The sequence below is a fragment of the Zeus faber genome, assembly GCF_960531495.2.
Source record: "Zeus faber genome assembly, chromosome: 11".
NCBI classification, from domain to species: domain Eukaryota; kingdom Metazoa; phylum Chordata; class Actinopteri; order Zeiformes; family Zeidae; genus Zeus; species Zeus faber.
In genome coordinates this window covers 24,615,420-24,626,400 of record NC_137205.1, presented here as the reverse complement: position 1 = coordinate 24,626,400, position 10,981 = coordinate 24,615,420, and positions in this window count along the sequence as shown.

Here is a 10,981-nt window from a genome sequence, read left to right as displayed (position 1 = left end):
AGAGCATTTAGAGATAGATACTGTGCATTTAGAGATAGAGCACTTAGAGATAGATACTGTGCATTTAGAGATAGATACTGTGCATTTAGAGATAGAGCATTTAGAGATAGATATTTTGCATTTCTAGATAGAGCATTTAGAGATAGAGAGAGAGCATTTAGAGATAGAGCATTTAGAGATAGAGACAGAGCATTTAGAGATACAGATAGAAGGAGGGTTCGAGAAACAGAGAGCATTTAAAGATAGAGTAAGAGCATTTAGAGATAGAGTCAGAGCATTTACAGATGAGACGGAGCATTTAGAGATGAGACGGAGCATTAATAGATACAGATAGAAGTAGCATTCAGAGAAAGAGATAGATCATTTACAGATAGAGATAGAGCATTTAGAGATAGATACTCTGCATTTAGAGATAGAGACAGAGCATTTACAGATAGAGAGGGAGCATTTAGAGATAAAGAAAGCATTTCAAGATAGAAATAGATCATTTAGACATGGAGACGGAGCATTAATAGCTACAGATAGAAGTATCAGTCAGAGACAGAGATCCTGTAGAGATAGAGGCCGGGCATTTGGAGATCCGGAACGAAGGAGCATTTCGAGATAGAAATAGAGAATTTAGAGCGTCTATTCCCCAGGCGGAGTGGAGGCTCCACCTGGATGATCCGGCCCCGCACACTGACCCAGATAGAGTCTGGCATTTAAAGCCGGGTCAAAGCCACTCCTGTTGGGTGTGGAACTCCGGCGCTTAACTCCTGTCACTACACGTCCGAACAAACATCAACACAGGACACGACGTTACGCCAGAGAACCATGTCCCAGTGCATCAGACTCCGGTGGAAATGATGACTTTTCTGTGAAGTGTTAGGTATTTAGTATATTCCGTTTCATATTTATTCTGGATTATATTTCATACTGTATTCTCTGGACGTGCGTATTTGGATGTAAATTTGTTGCAGGCCCTTTGTGACCAAACTGACCACCACCAGCTTTTAAAGGGGAGTCTGGCCCCAAGAGTGCTCAAATACTTTAACCTACTTGTTGCAACATTGTCTTAAAGATTATTTTTTGTCATGCCGTCATTTAATCAAATATTTATTAAGTTATTATTGTAATAATTATTTTTTTCCTTTTATTTGTTCATTTTTTTGTTTATTGTTATTTAATTGTTTGATTTGTTTGTTTAAATTACCTTTTTTTTCCATCTTGTGTTTGTAAAAGATCATGTGCAACATTAAACACAAATGTACCGGATTTAGCTTCATTCAGCTCATTTCCACCTGCAGTCCCCTGGCAGGTTATAATTAGTACAGTTACATACAGTATGTACAGTATATGTGCCGCACAATCCCCATTAGAATAACAAGTAGAGATAATTAGGATTATAGTAGACTAAGATAATATCAATGTACTGTATGTGAAAATGTCTCAACTCTTGTAGCAAAAAAAGGACAAATATGATTAATCTAAAGGGAAAATGGTGTTAATAACCCCTAACCACAACCAGCCTCAAGACAATATCTGCAAAACACACCACAAAATGTTTCAGTAATTGAGTATTGTGGATAGAGAACCCTCAACAACTGTAATTTTCAAAACACCATGTGAACAGAATCAGAATAAGAATCAGTTCTTTGCGCCAAGTACATTTACATATACACAGAATTTTTGCTGTGGTGAGGATTGGTGCCTTCCTCTACAATTAGCATTAAAACAAAAATAAAAAGAATGAAATGTCAAATCAAGAAAAAAAAAAAAAAAAAAAAAAAAAACACAATTCGCCCAAAAATACAAAAAATTAATTGTCAGTTATTTAAGAATGCAGAGAATATACGAAATGCATTTCCATGCACATAATACATTATTGCTATGGTTCTATAGGGTAAAACCACATGGATCCTTTATGCAATGACATAACTATAATTGATACAAGACGCTTTCCACCCTCTCATCTGCTAATGCTATGGTCGTTCCTGTCCTTACTAGATAAATATCCCACGCGTTGCCGCGGCAGCGGCGGCTCGCTGGCAGATCTGCAGCACGCTCTGACAGGCCCACCGCTGCGGAACGCCACCACCGACCCCCGGCCTCCGCGCGAAATAACTATTTACACTCAGATCGCCTTTGGGCAACGTTCACCCCACAGCCAGCGAGCTGATAACTACTGAGACGAGATGGAAAAGAGCAACGAGCGTGTCTGACTGTATTATAAGCTTCTCGTTTTCAAAAAAAAAAAAGGAGATTTAAGGTTGGTTTTTTTTTTAAAGGCTTAAGCGTTTGCCCCACTGGACTGCACTGGACAGTGAGAAGCTGCAGCAGAGTGGTAATTTTCTCAATAGTAAACATCGGGAAATGATAGGAACCAACATTTTGATAAGATAAGGTAGCGTGGGGGGTGGGGGGGATGCTCAGATTTTTTAAATTAAACTTTTGCGACTCCACAAATGTTGCTTTTGGCTACATCCACACAAACGTGAGACACTAGAAACAGGAAGTTTGGGTAGAAAAATTGCAAACTGTGCATTTTATCTGGGTTTTATTTCAGGGTTTTATTCACTATTTCACACTTCCCCAAATCACCTGTTTCTAGTCTCAGCACCAACGTATGAGACTGGAAACAGGAAGTTGTGTCACTTCCGACTGTAGCTCATGTTATTAGATTTGGATTAGGTTAGATTCAACTACTTGTCACTGCTTGTCACAGAGTACAAGTACTGTTATGCTTCGGACACACTGCGGCTATTGCAAAAAGCAGTTCTGAAGAGCATGTGATGTAACTGTTATTCAAAACACGTAAAAATAAACGTGGAGACACATGAGTAGCGCATATTGTGAGATTGCTGTTTTCTGGAAATGGAGAATTGATTCGTTTATTTTAAGCTTAAAGGTTTGCCCCATTGCACTGCAGTGGAGCACAGTGAGAAGCTGCAGCAGAGTGGTAAGTTTCTCAACAGTAGAGCGTTCAGTGAGGTTGTTGTTGGTGCTGTATGAACAGTTAAAAATGATGGGAGCCAACATTTTAATAAATCCTGGGATAAATATTCCTTTTATTTACAGCATTAGTTGTAGAGTAGTTACAATATCTCTGGGCCTGTACCCCCAAGCCCAAACCAGGCGTTGGTTTAAAAACTGCATTTTCATGCCCCTCTCTCACCGTCAATACTCAGCAACTAAAAGGGAAATGTTCGCCATGTGGGTTCATTTCACAAAGCGCAACAAATATCGGCTCTACAACGCTCATTTGACACTACTACTGCAGACTGAATAGCGGGTTCATGAAGAAAAACAAATTGGAAACAAATACATTTGGATTTCATTTGGATCTTGGTGCGCCGCTGCTGCAGAAATTCAGGGACAAAAACATATTGTATTTGTATAATTGCATGCCTGGGGGAGATGGAAGTGGCGGTGAGGGCGAGCCATTGTGTAATATCACAGAAACAGTCCTTCACCATCGTCTCAGACCCTCAAAGAAAAGACACAATCTCAAAATACCCCCACCCCCCCAAAACCCCCAAAACATTCTTTCCCTCCGTCCACACCAGCAAACTCAAGTCAGATTGGAGTCGTGCATATTCCATTCTCTCCAGAGGAGGAGGAGGAGGACACTCTGCAGCAAAGCATGTCTAATTTGAAAAAAAATAAAATAAAAAAGGAAGGAAAAAAGGATGTGGAGGAAAAAAGGATTTCAATGAGGCAGAAAATGTAATGCATCTGCCCCAGTGGCTTTGATGGGAGTCCATCAAACTCCATACACAGTACATGCAAGGATCTGCCGCTCTGTCCTACTCCGCTCGCCGATGCCGTGAGGACACGCCCGTTCTACCACATGAGTTCTTCACTGCAGACCACCTGAGACCCAACGCTGATGCTATGATGGACCAGAGCAGAGGGTCGTCGGCACCCGAAATTAATTCAAATATCTTATTGTTTGATATTGGATTTGCCTGAGGTTATTGGTTACATTGGGTTATGAATGGATAATAAATATTCATAATAATAATAATAATAATAATAATAATAATAATAATAATAATAATGATATAGGAGTTTAGCTATAGGAAAATGTTTATACATGATGTTAATTTTTATTTTAAACTATATCTTGTCATTGTTATAATTTTCCTTGCTGCATTGAAGTACATCCAGAGTCTCTGTGACGGTATATGTCGGTTGTGCCTCGTATATGTCAATTATGACGTATTTACGTCAATTTACGAGAGCAGTGTAATTTACGTATTTCTTCTGTAAAGTTGAGTTGAGTGTTTAACTTGGATTACATTTTTTAGTCAGTTCCATTTCCATGAAAACCGATGATGGATCTTGAACGCATCACTGAGTGATGACACAGTGTTCTCGGGGACGCCGCGAGCGAACGACATTTTAAGGAATTTTTTTTTTTCATTAATCCGGAAAAGTAATGTGGACCACGGACTTAAAATATCAATCTAACTCATCGACTGACATCTACCAGGTAAGAAGCTATGTAAATATACACGTATATCGATAGTATGGTAACTTCTGAAGACTACAGAGTGACCAATTCCACGCCATCCAATGGATACGGTCCAACTGGAAACTCTCAATCAGAATCTGTTCTCTAAATCTCATCTTGTTAATTTTAGAACGAGACGTGCGATGTGTCAGTTAACCAAGAGCAACTGAATATTTCGGGTAAAATTTGGTCACTTTTTCACTATTATCTGCTCCGTATATGAATCGATTTGGATTCAATTTAAACCATGAGATCCTTGTGACCTAGCGGTTTGAACGGCACCACAACTGTGTTGGTTGCTTATGGCGAAGAATGTCTTCCAGATAGTTTTAGCCGGGGTGGGCGTCAGAATGTACTGGCTCGTCTGTGTTAAAATCGATCACAATTTGGTCGGTTTTCCGCTAATATGTTATCTGTATGTGGATCAATGTTGATGAAACTTCAACCAAGAGGTCTTTGTGACAGCACAGTTCAAACAAGGCGGTGTAACAGATAGTTTTAGGCTTCAAAATTCACATCATTCTTTCTTCAAACAATCACAATAAGGGGCTGTGGAACAATAACAATAGGGTTATTGTTATTGTTGTTATTATTATTATTATTATTATAATTATTATAATTATTATTATTATTATTATTATTATTATTATAAAAATAATAATAACAGGAGTTATTATTATTATTATTATTATTATTATTATTATTATCGGTCCACCCCAAAAATAATAATAACAATAGAAATAAAACAAATAAAAAATAAATAAAAATAAAAAAAATAATATTGTAAAAAGAAAAATGTGTACTCAAATACTATTTTGACAGGGTATGTTAAGGATCTTGCACAGTTAAAAAACTGCTTTTAATGAGAGTATACATAAAAGTCTGGATACATCAGGGCTGGGGTGTGAATCCATTGTGGGCTGCCAGCTTCAGAGCAACAGCACTTTTACATGGATACATGCAGACTTTCTTCTTTAGGAGTGTAAGAACTTCAATAAAAAGTATGACACTCATTTCTCTGTTCAAGCCTGGAGATGAGATGAATATATATATATATATATATATATACATATATATATATATATATATATATATAAATATATCTCTACATACATACATACACATACATACATACACTCTATTGTACTTCGTTGTTTTCCCTCAGAGATCACAGGCCTGTTTTATGTGCTGCCAATGGGAAATAAAAAAAGAAGGGAAACAGTGTGATAATTATGTGTAACAAGCTATTAATAGTCGATGTACAATGATTCCATCTAAAAAAAAAATCCAGACACACTCTGTAGACCAGCATTTTTTCAATGCTGCAGTTACCGCAATACCAATTAAAAAGAAATTAGAAAGAATGGAAATCAACTCTTGTTTTGCAAGATCAAAATTGCAAGGCTGTACTAATTAATCTAATTCAACAGCACCATGAAGAACAGCAGCTCCAGCAGAAAAAGTTTCAGTCTGAAAGCGAAAAGTGTCGATTCGCAGTGATGAAAGGTTGGACTCTTTTTTTGGGATTCAGTTCTTGACGACTCGCTCAGTAAAATGGAGTCGTTCGTTTTTTTTCCGACCCGTGGACTTCTTGAGCGATGAACGATGAGTCAGAGGAGTCGTTTCGGCTCCGAGTTGTGGATGGAATTCTCACAAGAATCATCAAGTTCTGTTATTTTTATTAATTTATGCAGGCGGTTGGTGTAAGGGAGGAAGATGCGCAGAACAGAAGGTATTGGAGGCAGATGATCCGCTGGGGCGACCCCTGATGGGAGCAGCCCAAAGAAGGAGAACAAGAAGAACAAGAAGAAGAAGAAGAAAATTTTATTCTAGGAGGGGCTTTTTGGCCGTTGTTCAAGGAGGCGGGTTAGTTGAGGATGCAGTACAGACCTCAAAACAACAACAATGGCGGCTCCCGAAGACGATCGTGCCGATGCTGCCGCAGCATCAGTTTCAGCAGGAACAGATGTTAAAACAGCAATAAAACACAAACAAAAGTGTGCGCCCTTGGATTTCATCAGAGGAGAATACGTTTTCGATGTTCTTCCGCCTGAATTCAGAAAGAACTTGATTTAGCAGCTCCGTCAGTGAGGAAGATGCCCCCCCCCCCCAAATGTGATGTGTTTTCTAGGGGCCAAAAATCCCTGGCAGCGCCCCTGGGAATATAGGTTGGGAAACTCTGCTGTATCACACTATGCTGGATATCTGCAGTTTACAGCCAAAAGGCAGGGAAGGTGATAGATGGGAAGCCCAGAGATTTTTACTCCATGTGAAAGGATGGCAGTAGTTGGGGAAGCTCGTAAGTAGAAATGTCAGAGTGCAGTTTGGTGCGGCGCGGCGCATGGAGAGGTCAGAGCTTTGTGAACGAAAGGGAGCATAGCTCACTTGCGCTGGGAAATGGAGGACATCTTGCCAGGGTTATGACTTCAAACATGTAGCGGCCCCGGCAGCTTTAGGCCGAGGGAACAGATTGCTCCAATTACAGCGAGCCGCACGCACCGCGGTCCCCCCTGACACATGCAACGGTCTATTGGAGTGGACTCGCTGGCTAGCGGCGTGATGCTCCGCAGCGCTGGGGCAACCAACACGTCCCAACGCCAATCTGTATTCTGTTTGAACCCGCAGACGTCTCCTTTTTAGCCCCGGCTTTTCCTTTTTTGAATTCCGCTCAGAGAACCCGGAGCATCTTCGGCTGCCAATTCAGGTGATTGGCACCTATACTGTTTGAATTTATAACAAAATCAATTCTCCAACAGCATCCCTAAGCACATCGGCTCCGAGAAAACATGCTTTCGACTCCCTCATTTTCAGCCGCGCGGTTGGATCCCCCGGTGCGCTCACCCGCCGGTACCGGCTGTAGGAGCCGCCGCCGCCGCCGCCACCGCCGCCGCCGCAGCCGCAGCAGGAACCGACCGCCCTGCCTTAATTGGCGGCAGCGAGTAATGCTCAATACGATCGGAGTAAGTAGCACTGGGAATCACCTTGTTAATTGAGGGCCGCATTTGAGCGATTGACTAATTGATCAAGGCATTTTACGGCGGGAGATAAATCATGGCGGCAACGCGGGGAGAAGGAGGAGCCCTGTCAGTGATGATTCATGTATCTCTTGGAGGAGGGGGTGAAGGTCCCCGCGGTCTCTTTTGTTCGGCGGGGCCCACGCGGCGGAGGGGGATTGTATCATCAGCACCTCCCTCCGCCCAGCAGCACCTCCCTCCGCCCGATTCCCACCTCTAAATCAAACGTAGAGAGCGAGGTGAGCCCCGGCGTTGATATATTGCCAGGGATGATGCAGTGGCGCACCTCTGGATGCTTCCCCGGATGCCGCAGCCGCGCTCGCCCTGCGCCACGGTGGCACGGGGAAGACGTATGGGCGCCGCTTTAATGAAGACGTGAAGGGATCCTGCGCCGCGTTGGTCGGGGCGGTAGTCAGGCCCACGGTGACCCAAAAGAAATGAGCGACTGACCATGAGACCCCCTCAGACTTCACTGCACACTCTTTCCTTTTCTTCTAAGTCATTTCAACCCTACACAAGTCAGACCCAATGTTCAACCATGACTTTGGCTCTTTTGACTTTGACTATAATACTGTAATAGCACTGTAATAAGTTAGACTAACAATACTTTAATAAGTTAGACTATGAACGCATTAATACCACTGAAATAAGTTATACTACTGTAAAAGTAAGACTTATAGCACTGAAATAACACTGAAATAAATCGGCTAATAACCCTGTAATAACACTGTAATCAGTTAGACTAATAACACGTAAATAGCACTGTAATAAGTTATTCTACTGTAAAAAGTTAGACTAATAACACTGTAACACTGTAATAAGTTAGACTAATAGAACTGTAATGAGTTAGACTAATAACACTGTAACACTGTAATAAGTTAGACTAATACAACTGTAATGAGTTAGACTAATAACACTGTAACACTGTAATAAGTTAGACTAATACAACTGTAATGAGTTAGACTAATAACACTGTAACACTGTAATAAGTTAGACTAATACAACTGTAATGAGTTAAACTTATAACACTGTAACACTGTCATAAGTTAGACTAATACAACTGTAATGAGTTAGACTAACCCATTCGTTATTATCTGTGTCCGTACTGTTGTATATAAATGATTAGTATTTCTATTCGTCATGTACAGAGATACTGAACTTTAATCATATTTATATTTGTATACAGTAATACATATATTTATAATAATAAAAATGATAATAATAATAATAATAATAATAATAATAATAATAATAATAATAATAATAATAATAATAATAATAATAATAATAATAATAATCCTTACTGTCGCTTAGGTGCTGTCATCACCTTTTTTTGCAATGTATCTTTATCTGGTGCATAGAGCACATTTAGTATATCCTTCATATATTGCATTTTTCTATTGTTATTTTTAGCTAGCTTCTGAAAGCTTCTGAAATATAAAAAATTAAGCCATGAGAGATTTGAGAAATAAAATATCCGTGCCACTATGATAACTACGCAATACTGGCATCCATTACTCCTTGCGCTTTGCTGGAACACTTTTATGACTTGAGAGAATTGGATCACTTTACTGTAATGCATTTAACAACAGGATCAGTCCATGATTATAGGGGACCATTTATGAAAAACACACACTTTTTTAGTGCTTGTGCAGATACACTTTAGTCTCTGATGGGTCTACTAACACACAAACCGTGAAATAAGACAACCCGGTTTGTTGTGTTTGTTGTGAGCTGTCCGTTTCGGAAATGTGCCGCAACGAGCCGTTCAGCTTTGCGTCTCGGTTCTACGTAGCATTGAGACACATTACAATTAGAACCGCCCCTCCATCTGAGTCACTCCACCCGCGGCTGGAGTTCGACCGGACCCGGTGGCATCGGAGCGAAGAGCTAATCATGGGACGTGCTCGGTTGTTGGCTGCAGAGACCAGCACAAATCTTTTAAAAGAAAGGGGAATTAAAAGCAGCTGTCTGTGACAAAACTGCAGACGATGGAAATGTAAGTAATTAGAAATTGATTCTGCTGTGTGTTTCTTTCTCTGTGTGTGTGTGTGTGTGTGTGTGTGTGTGTGTGTGTGTGTGTGTGTGTGTGTGTGTGTGTGTGTGTGTGTGTGTGTGTGTGTGTGTGTGTGTGTGTGTGTGAATGTGTGTGTGTGTGTATGGTAGGTTGACTGTACTGTAGTCTGCAGCGTACGATCCCCTCAGTGTTCCTCCAAAAGAAATGTATTTTTTATTTTTTTTATTTTCTGACGTTTCCGTAATTGATTGAAGCAAAACAAATCCCCAAGCCCCACTGTATCCGGCGCTGCTCTGGAAACTGTGGTAAAAGTCAAAAATAAACTTTTAAATGAGGCCTTGTAGATTTAATATGAGAGAAGACTCAGAATCATAATTGCTTATTTCTCGCCTCAGATTTGTTGGGAAATAGATTTTGGTGGACTGATATGGTGAAATCAGTGAAAGTTGCCGAGTTAATACAGCGAAACCTGGAAGCCATGCCAGGGGCTTCGGAAGGGTGGCTCCTCCCCCTGAAACAGCTTGTTTTCAGACATGGTGGGTGTTTTCGGCAAAAAAGAAACAAAAAAAACACAACTTTAAAAACATGTTTTGGGGACTTCAGAGACCGTTGCTTGTAACTGGTGAAAAGGAGCATAATAGGTTCACTTTAAGCCAATAAAATCACCAATATGATGAACCGCAATCCGATAGATTGATATTATGTCAATATATTACCCAGCGCTATAGTATGGATACTGCGTTCTGCTAAAAGTAAATATGTTGAATTATGTATGTGCTGGAGTGTGTGGCTATAGAATGAGCATTGGAAGGAGGTGCGGTGGCTGTTGCTCGGTCACCACTGTATAAATGGCTTTGATCGCCTGCAGATTAGAAGGTACTTCAATTGTAAAACGGTAGCCACAAATACAGTGTGAAAAGGGAGTAATAACTGCCAATTTAGACCGGGGGTTATTCATCACAGAAAAATCACTGCGCTGAAAATACATTTGATTAAAAAAAAAAAAGGAAATAATGGCTTTACCTGATGGGCCCATTTTTGCGCTTGAAGTAGAAAATTGTACACTTTTTTATTTCATACATGCACACGCACATGCATTTTTTTTTTTAATCTTTGATCTACCACAATGTGTCTTTTAGCATATTTTTTGCAATTTGTGTCTCTTTAAAGTGCCTGTAAAGCCAAAAAAAATAAATACTTGTTTTGAGTTTGTCACACCACAGAACAATGTGTTATTAAGCACCCAGCCAAATTTCAATAATTAAAAAAAATCGCCAAGTGCATAAAATCAGGTTTCAAAATTGTGAAGAAAAAAAAAGGCAGTTCCCTCTGCTCTGAGATGCTGGGGCGTGTCCGCTGAAGACCCTGAAACCATGCCCAATGGCGTTGATCCTTTCATGTTTAAATGTTCTGCTTAACAGAGTCAAACCAGCGGGACGGTTCGTTTTTGTTCTG